Source organism: Cnephaeus nilssonii (assembly GCF_951640355.1).
Source record: "Cnephaeus nilssonii genome assembly, chromosome: 5".
NCBI lineage: Eukaryota > Metazoa > Chordata > Mammalia > Chiroptera > Vespertilionidae > Cnephaeus > Cnephaeus nilssonii.
In genome coordinates, this window is record NC_137076.1 from 104163434 (window position 1) to 104180338 (window position 16905).

A 16905-nucleotide genomic window follows, 5' to 3' on the forward strand; every position below is an offset into this window, starting at 1 on the left:
TCTTCCACAAAATACCACGGCCTGGGCGAGTCTATTTTGAAGAAGTGGCGTTAGAAGAAGTTTAAGTTTAAAAAATTTGGCTCTCAAAAGAAATTTCAATGGTTGTTCTGTTGATATTTGGCTCGGTTGACTAATGAGTTTGCCAACCACTGACCTAAGAGACCAACTCTCAGACTGGCTGTGGGACACGAAGCCCAGCAGCCTGTGGGAGCGTCCCTGTGGCTGACCGTCCCTGTCTGTCCCACTGGCCCGGGAGCAGAGGCTGGGTTTCTGGCCTCGCTGGGTCCCCGGCACACGCCTCGAAGCAGGTTTGTTGGACAGACGCTGAGGAGCCCGGGAGAGGGACCAGGAAGGAGCAGGGCCTCCATGACTCAGGCCTGTCCCTGAACCCGGGACACAGCCTGCCAACGGGGCCTCAGGCCACGCCCCTGCTGCCCGGGCCCGGACTCCGGAGGGAAGTGACAGCTTTCTGTTGATGGTTCATTTTTTTTTTATAGCCAGAGTATAAACTGAGAAATAATTGCATGGTCATCATTAGGGAACGCTAATCAGTGTTGGAGGGAAAAAGTGAGGTCACTGTGTGTCTATTCCAGCTCCTTCCCTGAAGGAAGGAGGGGGAAACGGTATTGGGGAGGGGGGGGGGCGTTGGGAATTGGGGTTGAAGACTCAGAAGTTTCGCGTCCCAATTTCGCTTTTGTGGGTGTGTGGCTTGGGGGCAGATCTTCCGACTAATAAGTGAGCACGTGCTATGAGCCTGGCACTTGGCCAAGCGCTTGATGGCCATGTCCTCTTGTGTGACCATGACAGGGACCCCCACGTGAAGAGATGAGGTTCACGGAAGCCCAGAGAAGTTCACTAACTTGCCCCAAGGCCGGCGACAGGCTCAGCTGGGTGCCCGGTGCCCCCGGCCTCTGTGCGCGAAGGCCTTGGCGCTTATCTCTCCACAGCACACAGTGGGTGTGGCGCGAGGGTGGCGCGTTGCCCCGTGAAACTGTTTCTTGGGGTGCTGGCTTGTAGGGGGCTGCTTCTCCGTTCCAAAGGAAACAGGCCCCTCACCCCGGCTCTCCGCCTGGCGCTGCCTGACTCACGGAGCTATACTGCACCAGTGATTCATTCACTGGCCGGACCTCAAAGGCTTTGGCCACCCATTGAGAGTGAAGTCACACCTCCAGCTTCCTAATGCATTCATTGGCTCACTCATCCAACCTCGGGCAGGCCAGAAACAGGCCTGGCTGTGCTTGCTGGGTGGAGGTGGGGGGGTGTCAGGGATAGGATGGCACACAGATGCCGCTGGCTGTCCCGAAGTCATGGCCCACTGCTCACTCCTGGCCCACGAGACCCTCTCCGGGGCTGCCGTAGCCAAGTGCCACCAACCGAGGGTTTCAGCCGCAGAAATGTGCTGTCCCGCAGGCTGGAGTCTGAGACAGAGATGTCTCCAGGGCTGGCCCGTGAGGACTGGGAGGGAGAGTCTGACCCAGGCACCCCGCCTCGCTTCGGGGGCTTCGCTGGCGATCTCGGGGTTCCTCGGCTTGTAGGGTCTCACCCAGCCTCTGCCTCCACCTTGTGTGTGTGTCCGAATTTCCTCTTTGTATAATGACACTAGTCATATTGGGTTAGGTTCCACCCTGATGACCTCATTCTAACTTTATTACCTCCGCAAAGACCCTATTTCCAAATATGGTCACACTCTGAGCTGCTGGTGGTTTAGGACTTAAGCATATCTTTCTGGGGGGACATAATTCAGCCCTTAACAGGGCCCATAACTCAAAGATGGCCCCCTGATAATGACGAATATGCTCAGTGCCACCAAGATGTTCATTTGACCCAGGTAAATACACCCATTTAACATGATTCTCATGAAAGTGCTGTTTTTCTGGAGTTAAACAAATTGATTCTGAAGTTGATGTGATATAATAAATAATCAACAATAGTCAGAAAAATGTAAAAAATAAATAAAAAAAGGGCAGTGAGGTGGGCGGGAGGGGGTGGGGGACGGAGAGGAAGCCCTACCAGACGTTAAAACATGCCACAAAGCCTCGGTGACTTAAAGTGGTGTTAGCTGGGAGCATGAATAGCCTGAGAGACAGAATAGAAAGTCCAGAAATTTGCCCAAGTACACATGGCAGTTTGGTGTATGATGAAGGTGGCATCTCAAAATCACTGGGACATGAGGGGCTTTTTAATGAGTGATCTTGGGCCCTGGCCAGGTAGCTACGTTGGTTGGAGCATCGCCCCAATATGCCACAGTTGCGGGTTTGATCCCCAGTCAAACAAGAATTATACAAGAATCAACCAAAACATGCAGAGATGGGTGGAACAACAAACCCATGTTTATCTCTCTCTCCCTTTCTCTCTCTAAAATCAATAGATTTTAAAAACTTGAAATAAATAAAAAATAAGTGGTCTTGGGACAATTGGACAGCCATGGGGGTGGGGGTGGGGGATTGAAAGTGGACCCACACCATACTCCAAACACCTACGTCAATACCGAACGGGCCAGAGATCTAGATGTTAAAAACGAACCTTACAACCTGTAGAAGAAAACGTGAGGGGACCCCTCTATTATCAGGACGGAGGAAAGCCTTTCCGTGTAGGACTGACCATGCAGAAATGAGAAAAGAAAAGCTTGATACATTCAACTTAGAGACAAAGCTAATTTCACCAATACTTAAGACGTTCTTAAAAGTAGAGATTAAAAAAATGATTCTAAAATGGACAAAAGCCACGGGCAGATAGTTCACAGAAGAGCAGCTGCGGAAGGACCGTGATCGTGGAAAAAGATATTCATTTGTGCCCTACCCGGTTTGGCTCAGTGGATGGAGCATGGACCTGGGTTCGATTCCGGTCAAGGGCCTGCACCTCAGCTGCAGGCTTGGTCCCCGGCCCTGAAAATCAATGGGAACACATCCTTGGGTGAAGATGAGCCACCGCCACCACAACAAAAAGATGCTCATTTGTCATCACAGCAAGAGAAACACATTTAACTGCATCTGACGGGCAAAAGTCCCAAAATTTGACAGCACCCTCTGCCGAGACAAGGGCTGTGTGAATGTGGGCCAGATGTTAGATGATATGATGGACGTGTCAGCTTTGGTGGTGATTTAGGAGCCTGTCTTGTTCGTACAAGATGCACGCAGAAGAATTTAACAATGAAAAGTCAGGGTGTATAAGCATGTAAGACCCCCGACTTTTGAGAAGATTTTCCTGGGTTAAAAAGTCGTCTTATACGCCGGAAAATACAGGTAACCGTGGCCCCAGCAACCTGCCAGATCCACGGAGATCTGTCCTCTCCCAGCTCTGCTGATTGGCTTTAAGCAGCTATGGGAGCCAATCCCTGGAAACCATGCATCTAGGGAAACAGCCTTACATTAGACTAAGTTATTAAATTGGACCAAGTTCTTTTACTTAACGAACCATCCAAAAGGTTAACAGGGATCTCTCTGATACATCTTGTAAGCACGAGCCAATCATTCTGTTCTCTCATTTACACTCAATCATTTCAGACCCTACTTAAGGCTAGAGAACAAGAAGATTGTAATGGAGCCCTTGTGCATTTGGTATAATGATAGCAACAGGGCAATGGAAAGTTGTGGTATTCTTTCTTTATTTCTTAAAATTAATTTATTGTCCAATTACAGTTGACATACAATATTATATTAGTTTTAGGTGTACAACATAAGTGATTAGACATTTATATACTTTATGAAGTGATCACCCAATAAGTCTAGTCCCCGTCTGACACCATACATAGTTACTACAATATTGACTGCATTCATGGTCAATTGGTTTTTAACGAAAGTGCCAAGGAGCTCATTAAAGGAAAGAATAATCTGTTTAGCAAACAGTGCTGGGATGGTTGGCTACCCATCTACTTGCAAAAGGAAGACTTAGACCCTTATCTCACACCATACATAAAAATTAACTCAAAATGGGTCATTGATTTCAATGTAAGAGCTAAGACCATAAAACTATTAGAAGAATTCATAGTGGGGGAGAGTCTTCAAGACCTTGGGTTAGGCCAAAATTTGAAAACATGGTTTATAATAGAAAAAATAATCAATTGAAATTAATCAGGATTCAAAACTTTTATGCTTAAGGGCTACCATTAAGACAATGAAAAGATAAGCAATAGGCTAGGACAAAATAGTCGCAAACCAAATCTCATAAAGGACTTCTATCCAGTATTTACCAAGAACTTCTACAACTCAATAATCAAACAAACAACCCAATCAAAAAATGATATGAACAGCCCTGGCTGGTTTGGCTCAGTGAATAGAGCATCAGCCTGCGGACTGAGGGGTCCCAGGTTTGATTCCAGTCAAGGGCATGTACCTTGGTTGCAGGCACATCCCCAGTAGGGGATATGCAGGAGGCAGCTGATTGATGTTTCTCCCTCATCGATGTTTCTAACTCTCTATCCCTCTCCCTTCCTCTCTGTAAAAAATCAATAAAATATATATTTTTAAAAATGATGTGAACAGCCCTAGCCAGTTTGGGTCAGTGGATAGAGCGTTGGCCTGCGAACTGAAGGGTCCCAGGTTCAATTCCGGTCAAGGGCACAATGCCCAGGTTGTGGGCTCCTGAGGACATGCAGGAGGTAGCCAATCAACGATTCTCTCTCATCATTGATGTTTCTATCTCTCTATATCTCTCCCTTCCTCTCTGAAATAAATAAAAAAATATTTTTTTAAAAATGATATGAACAGATATTTCTCCAAAGAAGACATACCAACCGCCACCCAGCATGTGAGCAGATTGCTCAACATCATTAGTCATGACAGAAATGGAAACGTGCAGTGTGATTTATGTCATACTCATGAGAATGACTGTACTCAGAAAGCCAGATAATAACAAATACTGGCTAAGATGCGGAGAAACAGAACCCTGGGAATATAAAACGGGGCAACATCTCTGGAAAATAGTTCAGTGGCTCCCCAGAAAGTTAAACATAAACTTAACCATGAGGTCCAGCAATTCCACATGTAGGTATCGACCCTAGAGAAAGGAAAACATATGTCAACACACAGATTTGTGAGTCAGTGTTCTTAGCAGCATTATTCATATTAGCAAAAACAAAACAAAACGAAACTGGAAACAACCTAAATGCCCTCCAACTGATGAATAGATAGGTGAAATGTGGTAGATCCATACACAGGAACACTGTTCAGCAACGCAAAGGAGCAAAAATGAATCACGGGCTGACTTATGGATGACTCTCAGAGGTGCTATGATATTGCTAGAAGTCAGACACCAGAGACCACACAGTGTATGATTCCAGTCGTATGCAGTGCCCAGAAAGGGCAGATGGGTAGAGACACTAAGGAGATCGGGGGTTGTCCAGGGCTGCAGTGGGGACAGGATGTCCTGTAAATGGGCATAAGAGAGGGTCCGACTAGGGGACCCAGTGCATGTTCTAAAGTTGATTTATGCTGATGGTTGCACCACTTGGTAAAGTTACCAAAAAAAAGGGGGAGGGGGCTTGTATTGTATACTGATATAGGGTAAACTTTGTGATATTAAAACTATACTAATAAAAGGGTAATATGCTAATTAGACTGGGAGACCTTCCAGATGTCCTTCTAGACAAAGCCATGATGGCAGGGTTGAGGCAGAGGTGGTTAGGGGCGATCAGGCCAGGAGGGGAGGGCAGTTGGGGGTGATCAGGCTGGTGGGGCGGGGGAGGGGGTAGTTGGGGGCAAGCAGGCCAGCAGGGGGGAGCAGTTGGGGGCGATCAGGCCGGCAGGCAGAGTGGTTAGAGGCAATCAGGCAAGCAGGCAGGTGAGGGGTTAGGAGCCAGCCAGCAGTCCCGGATTGCACGAGGGATGTCCCAGATTGGAGAGGGTGCAGGCCGGGCTGAGGGACACCCCCCCACCCCCGTGCACAAATTTCATGCACCGGGCCATAGTACCTCAATCAAACTATTAGAAAAGACCCAGGCTCGGGTGGAGATTCATTTTACATCCGGCCCAGGAGCCCTTCCTGGGTTGTCATGGCTGAAATAGACGCCACCCTTTTCTAGCCACAGAGCGCCGTGGGTCACAGTACCCAGCAGGGCCTCGGTGGAGGGTCAGGACTGGCTCACATATTGGGCGCTCCACTGGATAGAAGCTTCCCAAGGACAATACCTAGTGTTTATTCGTGGAACCCTAGGAAAAAACCCCGTTCCCGTGGGACTCCACCAAGGCTCGCCGAATGGAGGAATGAGGGAGCGGAAAGGCAGAGCCGAGCAGGCAGCGAACCTGAGCTCATTGGTGAGGGCTGGGATGGAGGCCCACCCGAGGGTGAGAATAACAGGGAAGGAAGGGACAGTGTGACCAAGCAAAGCACAATTTATTTAACGTGCTGCGATTTGATCCTGCGAATAAGAATGCCGGTCCAGAGCGGGGAAAGCCCACCTGCGTGTGAATGAGGTGCGCAGGCAAGTTCATCGTTCTTGTAAAAGGCTGACAGGGAACAGAAAGTAAGAAGAGAGGAAACAGAGGCAAAGGAAGCCTCAGTCCTGGAGTCTTTGGAGAGAGCAGGCCGACACTCTGAGTCTAGATTTCCAGCCTCCGAAACTCGGAGAGAATCCATTTCTATAGTTTTAAGACAAAATAATCACATAAATGAAAACCTCGGGTGGGGAAACGGGATGTACTGATGATAAAGATATGGCCGATAGAAAGGAGGGGGGAAGGAGGGAGGAAGGAAGAAGGAGGAAAAGGAGGGAGGAGGGGGAGGAGAGAGGGAGGGAAGGGAGGGAAGGGAGGGAGGAGGGGGAGGAGAGAGGGAGGGAAGGGAGGGAGGAGAGGGAGGAGAGAGGGAGGGAAGGGAGGGAAGGGAGGGAAGGGAGGGAGGAGAGGGAGGGCGAGAAAGCAGGCCGAGCAGAAGCTGCCAGACTCCTGGGGCCTCAGGCACTGGGAGGACCGGGCTCGGTGAGTGGGGCAGGGGCAGGGAGGATGTGTGTCAGCCGCGTAATCATAGGACTCGCTTCACTCGGGATGAGTGAGAAAGAGATGAGTTCACAGCACAACGCTGAAGCACAATGACACCTGGTGAGCTCCAAACCCTCCAGGGAGTCCCGATCACGTTCCTCGCCTGGTCCTGCCGGCCTCAAGGTCGCAGCTGGCCGGCTGGTAGCCCGTGGGAGGCAGGCGAGGCAAGCGCCGCCCGGCTCCTGGCGGACGAGGGCGTGAGCAGTGAAGGACAGGCGGAGTACAGGGTGACCGTGCCTGTGACCGTGCCCCCCACCACCTCGGCTCCCTTGGCCTCAGAACCTCCGTTCCTCACCTGGGGACCGGAGAGCCAGGGACCCCCGAGCCCAGGGCCTGAGTCCGCGTCTCCCACGCAGGGCTGCCTCCTGGGCTGCCTTGACGTGGAGATGTTCACTGACACCCGTCACGGTGTTGCCGGGGAGAGGAGAGGAGGAGAGGGGTCCTCCGCTCTTGTCTTCTTGAGGGAAAGATTCCAACAAGAGAGAGAGTGTAGAAAAGCAAGCAAGAATTGGCTGACGGCAGAGAAAACATCTTCAGGAGGGGGAACAGGGAAGGGCACAGAGCAGCCGCAGGAGAGGCGAGGCTGGGCTGCCCCCGCTCACGGGGAAGTCGGAGAGGGGGACCCCAGAAACAGGCTCGGGGGTGAGCCCCGGAGGAGCTGCCACTGCCCACTGCTCCCCTGGTGGCAAGCCTCCCGGGGTCCCTTAGAGGTTAGGGGATACTCGCCTGTGGGGGAAGGGGAGGGGGGAGGGAAGGGCACAGGCGTGCTCCCTGGAGGGAGAGCGCCCGGATCAATGGCATGGTCACCAGCTTTATGTGGACGCACCAACATGGGATTTATTCTCTTAATGTGTCTGTCCTTGGGTGTGGGCGGCTCACGGCGCTACCTGGATTTCTGTTATCTGTCTCCCTGAGGACAGTGATGTAAGCTCTTCACCCGCTGGGGGGGGGGGGGGGGGGAGTACAAACCATTTTTACTCTAGGTGTCCCTGCTTTAGGGAAGACAGGATTTACTAGGCGGCTGCAAACTGCTGTTTAACCTCCTCAGTTTCCCTGTTCCGCTTGTCCTGGACTTCTCCTGGCTTCCGGCTGTTCTCTAACAACGGGCCACACCAGCTGGGACACCGAGGACACAGAGGAACAAGAGAGACCCCTCCAGACCACACACACACACACACACACCATTAGTAAGCTACCTGTCAAAACCCCCAATCCCAGCATGGGGGTGAGCGTTTATGAGATTCTTGCTGTAGCCATGAACACAGTAGGAGACATGACGTGGCCTTATTTGCTCAAGGGTAAGACTCTTCTGTGCCTGTCCTTCTTTCACTCTCCTAAGTAGGCTTTTGCTGCGGTCAGTAACTTCTTGCTTGCTTCTCTACACTCTGTCTCTCTCTCTTTTTAAAAAAATATTTTTTAATTGATTTTTTACAGAGAGGAAGGGAGAGGGATAGAGAGTCAGAAACATTGATGAGGGAGAAACATCGATCAGCTGACTCCTGCACACCTCCTACTGGGGATGTGCCCGCAACCAAGGTACATGCCCTTGACCGGAATCGAACCTGGGACCCTTGATTCCGCAGGCTGATGCTCTATCCACTGAGTCAAACCGGTTAGGGCTACACTCTGTCTCTTGATTGAAACCTTTCCCTCAGGAAGACAGACTCCTCACAGGACAGACCACCTGGGGTCCCTTCTTGACAGCTTTCTTTGACTCACAGGAGCGGGGGACCTCCAACCCCCCCAGGCCCTGGCCCTGGCAAAGTCACCTTCCCCAAGAGAAAGAGAGAATGGCTGCCTTAGCTCCGGCCCCCGGACCACGTGGCTGCCACTCCCAGCAGCTGGGAGGAGGCCGGGGCAGCCAGAGCCAGGCTCCCACAGAACCAGCCACCTGGGCCCCACCCCCAGAGCTGATGTAACTCCCCTCGGGCGGGGCCTGGACACGGGGCCTTTCAACCTCTTCCCAAGGTCAATGTCAGCCAGGGCGGAGAGCGGCCTCTGACAGGCTAGCTGAAATGTCCAGCTCATGTTGTGGAGGGAGAAAGCGAGTGGAAGGGTCTGCCCAATGCTTGGCACGTGGTAGGTGCTCAGTAGATGTTCGTGGCCAGACTGCTGTGTGTGGAGTGGCTTCCTGGCCTTTTCTAGAGGCTGAGAGTGGGCCTGGAATCAGTCAGCGGGACAGGACGGGCGGGGGAGATGGGGGGGCGCTGACCCTGTCCGAGGCCTCCACTCCCCCGGTGTGGCCGCTTGTCACACGAGCGCGGAGCGTTTTAACAACGAATAACGAAGACAATGACTGGCCAGCACAGAAGCCACACATGGAGCTCCTTTCGCTTCCTTTTCCTCACCTATTCAGGGGACAGGAAACGCCCAAAAATAGCCCCGTGGGAAGCAAAGGTCAAGGTGGGGGCCGAGCCAGTGAGGCGAAGCCGAGGGCGGTGAGTGGCACCGCTCAGCCCGCCAAAGTCCCTTCAAAAGTCCCTGGGACCCTTCTCAACACCCAGAGGCAGCCTGGCCCCCGTGGGCTGGGGTGACTGGGAAGCAGGGACTGGAGCAGGCTCTGGGGGTGCAGGTGGGGGTGGGGAGGTCCTGGCTTCCCAAGCAGCTGCCCTCAGGAGTCCAGACTCGGGGCTCCAATGGGGCACGGTCCTGGGTGAGTCATCCCAGTGACCTCACTCTGACACAGACAACGCCTGCCTCGGGGTGTTTCAGAGAAAATTCCAGGCTTCTGCGGACAGAGAGCTCACTTACCCCACGTAACCTCTGCACGGGACTCGGCGAGGGCTGGGTCAGGGGCCCTGCTGCTCCGAGGACCCTGGGGCCGGGCTCAGGGCCCCGCGCACCCCGCGGCCTGCAGAGCCGGCGTGCTCAGGGACTCTGCCCGTGGTCGCCCTGCTGGACCAAGAGCAGGGTCCTGGCCACGTCTGTGACTTCAAGGAGACAGGAGGCCCCCTAAAGCACACGGGAGCACTGAGAACCCCCCACCCCAGCCCTCAGGAGGCCGAGTCCCAGCACCTGTTCCCCACCCGCGAGAGCAGGGACTGACGTCAGTGGGACACCTGCGTCATGCCAGGTGCTCAGAGAGTGAAGGCGGGCGCCACCTGCCCCCAGGTGGCATTGCTGTCCTGTCCCCCATTTACAGACAGGAGCGCCGGAGCTCAGAGTCATTGGGCACATGACCAGGGTCCCCACAAAAGAAAGCAGAGCCAGGCTGACCCCAAAGCGCAGGCCCCCCAGTGCTCTCGAGGGACCTGAGGGGTACGGGGGACAGAGGGCTTCCTACCTGGCCCGGCCAGCCCTCTCCGGGCATCTCCCGAGGAAGGCCGGGAGAAGCCAGCCCGGAGCAGGCTCTGCATGGAGGCACATCACACCTCCCAGGCTTGCCCTTCGCGGCCGGCCTTGACCACGTGCGTGGGCTGAGCCACACTGGGCTGCAGGCTGGGCCGCCTCGAAGGCCAGCCTCTGGGCCGGCAACCAGGCTGACCCCTGGCCCTCAGGCTGGGCCAAGTGTGTCCCGTCCCGCCTCCCTCTTTCTTAGAAGTCCTCTCACTGCTTCCTGAAGTTTCTGCGACAGCGCCAGCAACCTAGGGCCTCTCCCTCCCCCTCCCCCCCCCAGGTGGGGAGTGGGGGCACTGGCTCCTGGCAGGCTGGCCCAGACCAGAGAGGAAGGGTCCCAGGAATGCAGGTGCCCCGGGGTGTGAGGGGACGAGAACACGCGCCTGGGACCCTGAGGGCTCCGTTTCGGCTTTCCCTGTTACTCTCGGCCTTAGAGACAGGGCCCCTCAGAGCCTCAGTCTCGTCCTCTGTCCAGTGGGGTATCCATGACAACAGCTCAGCAGAGCATGCTCCGGGTGGGATGTGGACGGACTCTGACAGTGGCTGGAGCACCTTCTCTGGGCGGGCACTTCCTGCTTACTCCTTCACAGGAGGCCGATGGGGCGGAAATGAGTATCTTCCCTTCCCCAGCCACGGACGGAGCGGGAAGGTGGTGCCCTGGGTCGCACAGCTGGTCGGTGGTAGAGCTGGGGGAGTTGAGCGGAGCCAGAGAGATCTTTCATTTTGCCTCTGATGAGTACTCATGCCACCGTATGGGCTTTTGACGGACTGTGACCCATGCAGGGAGCAGGCCTGGCCTGGTCACTGTGTGCCCCAGCGCTTAGTAGGGGGCTTGGAACAGAGTAGGTGCTCTGGGTGAAAGGAGAGCCAACAGTACGGATGCCGGAGAGGAAGTTACCTGGGCTCCTAGGAGACAGCCCCGGCTGTGTCAGTCCCAGTCGCGGCCTTACGTAACTGCCCGGCCACATGCCCGGGAATGGCCAGCCCCAACCCTGATCTGACTCGCCCGCTTGCCTGCCCCGGCTCAGCCCTGGCACGGGGAAAGGTTCCGAAATACCTGCCGAGTGAACGACACCCTCCTACCAAGGACCCTTGGAGCCTCAGCGGGCTGTGCAGGAGTTGGCCTTGAGTTCCTAGACGTGAACAAGGCGTGAAGCAGTGAGGAGGCTGATACGGGCCGGAGGCATATCCATCGGGGCAGCAGGGAGGGGTGGAGGGTCACAGGCCCTGGGCCACCCAGCCTAGGCTCAAGTGGACTCGTGGGGGGCTTGAACTCGCGGGGGGCCTGGAACAGCTCCTTCGCCTCCCCGTGCCTCGGTTTACCGGATGAGAGAGCACTCCCCCCGCAGGGCGCCGTGGAGACTCCTGCGATGCACAGGCTTGGCCCGGGGCCCCCCACGGTCCGTGCTCACCAATGGTGGTCGTGGTCATCGTCCAGAATGGCCCTCTCTGAGCCACACGCTGCCCGCTCGCCCGTGGGCTGCTTCCGAAAGCAGGGCGGCCCCCCTTGACTCACCAGGGCACCCCCCTGCTGCTACCCTCCAGTTCTTTCTGGATGAGTCCAGTCCGCCTGCAGCCCTGTGTCCCCACCCTGGGCAGCCACACAGCGGCTCCGGGCGGGACGGAGGCCCGCGATGGGGCTTCACTCTAAACGGCCCCAGTCTGCTGGGGGGAGCAGGGGCGGCCGAGAGCGCTGGCCGGGCAAGATTGAGCTTGGGGTGACCTTGGGCTGGGCACTGGCCCCTGTGGGCCTCCACGTCCCCTGAGGGGAAAGCAGGGGGTGGTCTCAAACGAGGTGGGTTTCTCCATCCGCCGGCCCTCCCACGGCTAATCCCCGAGATTCTATTTTTGTGTTTTCTGGTCCCGGCATCAGCATCCCCGCCGAGGCCAGACCCGATGGGACGCCTACTGTGCGCCAGGAACCCAGTCAGTGATCGCTGCGATAGCAGCTATCAGTTATCGGATGTGACGGTCCGCCCGCCGCCAACTCTTCCCTGATTATCTCGTTTAATCCCCACAGTGACCATCTCCCCTTGAGGATGAGCAAGAAGGTTCCACGTGGCAAGATAGCCTCCTGCTGCTGGGACCGGGCCCTAGGCCAGGCTCACCGTGGCTGGGTCATACCCCAGTCCCTGCAGCGCTGGGAGGTGGAATTATTATCTCTATTTTACTGACAAACACACACACACACACAACCTGCAGCCCAGAGCGGGGACGTGACTCAGCCCCCGTCAGTCACACTGTGTGAGCGGAGGCCTCCGAGGAGATCCCGCTTCACCTCCCTGTATTCCCACGGTCTCATCCGACGGGACCGACGGGACCAAGTGACTCTCCATCACCACCCAGCATTCCCATCGGCTACTCGGGGAAACCGCTGAGCTCCAGAGAGCTGAGGGGCCGGCCTTCGGCAGGTCTGGCTTCCCAAAAAGCAGAGCCCCCACGTGGGGACACAGACACGAGTCACAGGCGGCCCTGCTGGTTCCGCGCGGCGAGGGGCTCCTGCGTCACAGGCGCGGCGTCTCGGTGGCCCAGGACGACGTCGCCGGCTCCGTTCCGCGACCTTGGCTTTGCAGGAGATCCAGGTCTGTGGTGGAGCTGACACCATCTGAGGGAGCCAGTGCCTGGAGCCCTGGCAAGTCATAGCACCGAGGACACTTTTAAAAACTCCCGCAGCCTGTGGAGGGTGGGCTGCGTTTACACTTTGGGGGAGACAGTTCGGAGGGGCAGCCAGGCAGAGACCCAGCTGGTGGTGAGGGACGCTCCTTGGCGGAGATGCCTGTCCCCTTTGGGTGGCCACCGTGGAATGAATGGGGTTTAATTCCTCCTCATGGTCTCCCCTCGATATACTCCCCTTCCCCATCCCACCCCCAGGAGCAAAAAGAGGTGGAAGCTGTTTGACTTCTGAGGGCCCAGGCAAAGCGAAACGGGAGCATCTTCAGGAGCGGGGCGGGGGCGGGGGCCGGAGCGGGGGTGACTCATTCCCCCAGGGGAGGGGCCTCGGGAAGACCTGTGCTTTTGTTCCCTTTGGGACCAAAATGAATCATCAGGTCACACTGGCCAGTCCCAAACTTTCCCGGGTAGAACGGGCACAAGCATGGAACATGAGTCAGGTGGGGCCCCATCCCTGGGCGGGAGAGGGCGGAAGGCTGAGCTCGCCCCTCGTGTGCAGTTGGGCGCGTGGAAGGGGCCGCACAGGTCCTGGTTCCCCTTGGGGCCCAGCGGGAACTGGAACCAGAAAGGGAAGGGCAGGCACGATGCCTCCACCCAGCCAGGTGGCGGCCACCGCTGCGCCCAGCGCCGTGCAGGACGCCACTCAACACGGCCGCTGGCCCGGTCATTGGCTCGGTCATCGATTCCGGTGGTAGGAGCGTTGCCTGGATGCCCACCAGGTACAGGCATTCTGCCTGCTGTCCATCCTCCAGAGCCGGCAAAGGAGGAGGACACCGGGGCGCTGGCCAGGGTGGCCCAGCCAGGAGCCCACCCCAGGGCCTGGCTTCTCTTGACCCCCTGTCTGCGGGGCCTGGTCTTCATCGCTGGGTGAAGAACGCCCACCCCACACGTCGCTGCCTGAGCCAGACCAGGGGAGCCTCGAGGACCCGAGGCTTTTCCCAGCGGACCTGCCGGGGTTGTTCAGAAAGGAGCCGCTGCGAGGAGCCGCGGAACGCGGGCCTGTCCTCTGGGCCTCGGCATTCCAGAGGCCAGATGTGCGAGCTGACGTCACCCCCGCGCCGTGGCCCCGGTCCAGGCTGCGCCCGGCTGGCTGTGACCCCTGCTCCGCCTGCTCTCCGCCTCCCTTCTCAGCACGAAGGAGGCGGAGCGGTGCTGGCAGCTGTTCCTCCGCATCTGGCAGAACATTCTGCCCCGGAGCTGGGCCCCTCTCACTCCCCAGCCATCCCCGGGGACAACCAGTGACTCATATTTCCATTTTCAGGGCAGCGCCAGGCGCCAGATCTTTCCATGGCCCCCAAGACGGGCCATATTGGAATTGGGATTAGGGACACGAGCCATGGCATCGGACAGGTCTGGGTTCAAATCCTCTTGCAGTTGGTTGGCTATGTGACTTCAGGCAACTGGCTTACCCTCTCTGAGCCTCTGTTTCCCCGTTTGCAAATGCAGATCACGCCTATGATCAACTCCGATGTCTTCTTTATTGGGAAAGCTTCTTCCCTTTGGCTTGCAGCTCTGAGCAATGAATCATTCTCTTCTATCGGTTTTCCTTTTTCATATACTCACCGTTCGTAAGCCAAGGAAAAAGGAAGCTGATGTTAGATGTCTTAAACCGGAACAGTCATATTTAGATACCATTTACCATGTGCTGGGATCTATTGTAAGGTGCTATCACCAGCCCCCTTTTAAAGACGAGAAAACAGAGGCCCAGAGAGGTAAAGTAACTTGCCTAAGGTCACACAGCCAGTCAGTGTCGGAGCTGAGATTCACACCCAGGCTGTCCGGCTTCAGAGCACACGGCATGGTGTGGGCACACGATGAATCCTGAACAGGCGTTTGCTGCTGGTATTGTCACGGCCGTATGATTGCTTTGCCATCAACAGGCCTGAGTGTCCTCCTCGAGCTTGAGAAGAGACGGGTCAGGGCTCCTTGCCCTTCCGGCCCAATCCAAGAGTCAAGGAGCTCTCGCGTTCAAGAGGGCCAATTGCTCTATCCAAACGTGTGGTCCCCTCGGCATGCCAACTGAACGTTCCTTCACGGTGCCCTGGAGCAGCTGGCTTCGTGTGCCCGGGCCTCCGTTTCCCCGTCTTCTCTGCCTGTGTTTGGGGAGCAGGAGAGAAAGTGCCGGGTGTGCACTGAGCAGTCGTTAAATGTTGGCAGGGGAGCAGCGGGCCCCCTGGCCCAGGCAGCCTGGCACCGGAGGCCGGTTTTAGCCACTGGGCCTCGCTGCTTCCCCGACAGACTGCTCCTGCTCCAAGGCAAAGCGTGCAATCTGGGCCCCAAACCCCAAACCAAAAAGGCCAGGGGATGCTGGAAGCAGAAGACCCACCTGAGACCAAGAAGAGTCCCCGGGGGGCTGTCAGGGAGCGGCGGTGCTCAGGGTTGTCAGGAGACGGCCAACAGCCAGGAAGCCGGCTGGCGGGCAGGAGGGGATTTGAGGGAGAAGCCCTGAACGGAGTAAGAAGGACCCAGGGAAGCGTCATTTGATTGGCATGCCAAGGGAACCACACGTTTGGGTAGAGCATGGACCCTCCTCAACGCTCTTTGCCTCCAGGTGCCACCCCTAATTGGCTTCTTGTTTTCATTGGCCTTCCCGGACCTTCCCACTCGTCTCTTCTTCCACTGTCGCTTCATGGTCCAGAGGGCTGTCTTCTACTTCTTTTCTTTTTTAAATATGTTTTTATTGATGTCAGAGAGGAAGGGAGAGGGAGAAGAAGATAGAAACATCAATGATGAGAGAGAATCATTGATCGGCTGCCTCCTGCACGCTCCACACTGGGGATCTAGCCGACAGCCCAGGCACGTGCCCTGACCAGGAATCAACTGTGACTTCCTGGTTCATAGGTCGAGGCTCAACCACTGAGCCACACGGGCCGGGTTCCAAGGCCCCACTCTTGCCTGCTCTCAGGGTGATAGGAGCCGGTCTCCCAGGAGTGGAGGAAGGTGGGACCCACAGGAAGCCGCCTCCAGCCTCAGCCTGGGCGCGCAGGCCTGGCCCGCACCCATCAGAGCTGTGTTGCGTGAACTTACACGGAGCCCTTCTGGAAGATTTTGTTAGCTCAACCGGAAAAAAAGTGACGAGGAGGTCTTGCCTGGCAGCATTGCTCCTGAGCTACAGAAAGGATTTTTTTTTTTTAATTTCCTATAGAAGTTTTCAGCTAGGAAATCTGCCCACTGGAATCTTCCAGGACCTTACGTCTTTCATTCAATGTACATTGAGTGCTTTTGCTACCAAGCTCTGGATGTTGTAAGAATGCAAAGTTGTGTAAAGCTTCGAGCAGCGAGCACGAAGGAAGGGACAGGAAGTCCTCCAGCCACGGTTCGGCGTCTATGGAACAGCAGCTCTTCCGTGCTCACGTTGATTGTGTACCCTGCGATAGGGAACAAACACTTCATGGACCTTATGGTCTGGGGGGGGGGGGGCGAGGGGGAAGGGGGGATGGACATCAACACCTTCATCACAGCAGAGCCAGGCCGCCCCATGTAAAAAGCTACCTTTCAAGGCACTCACTGTGTCCATATTCACATCCCTGATTGTCTAAAATGTCTTTTATAGCTTCTCTTAACCAGTAAATGAAATATTCAACTTTTATGCATTAAAAATAAATAAGTAAATAAAGACGCCCACTCTGGAGTTCAGCCAGACTGGCTTAGCACCTCAGCTTCTTCACTTACTTCGTGTGATCTTGAGCAAGAGGTGTAGGCGCCTGGAGGCTCAGTTTCACTATCTGTAAAATGGACATCATAATAGTAATAATTACTTTCTCCCAGGGTCATCATGAGCATTACAGGAAACAATTCAAGTGGGCGGCCTGTCATTTCTATCGTTATGCTAATGATGATGACAATAGAATAACCCCAGATGAGTGGTAAGGGGAGTGAGGGGAATACTTCTTCCTGGAGGGGGGCGGTGTGATGAGGATCATTT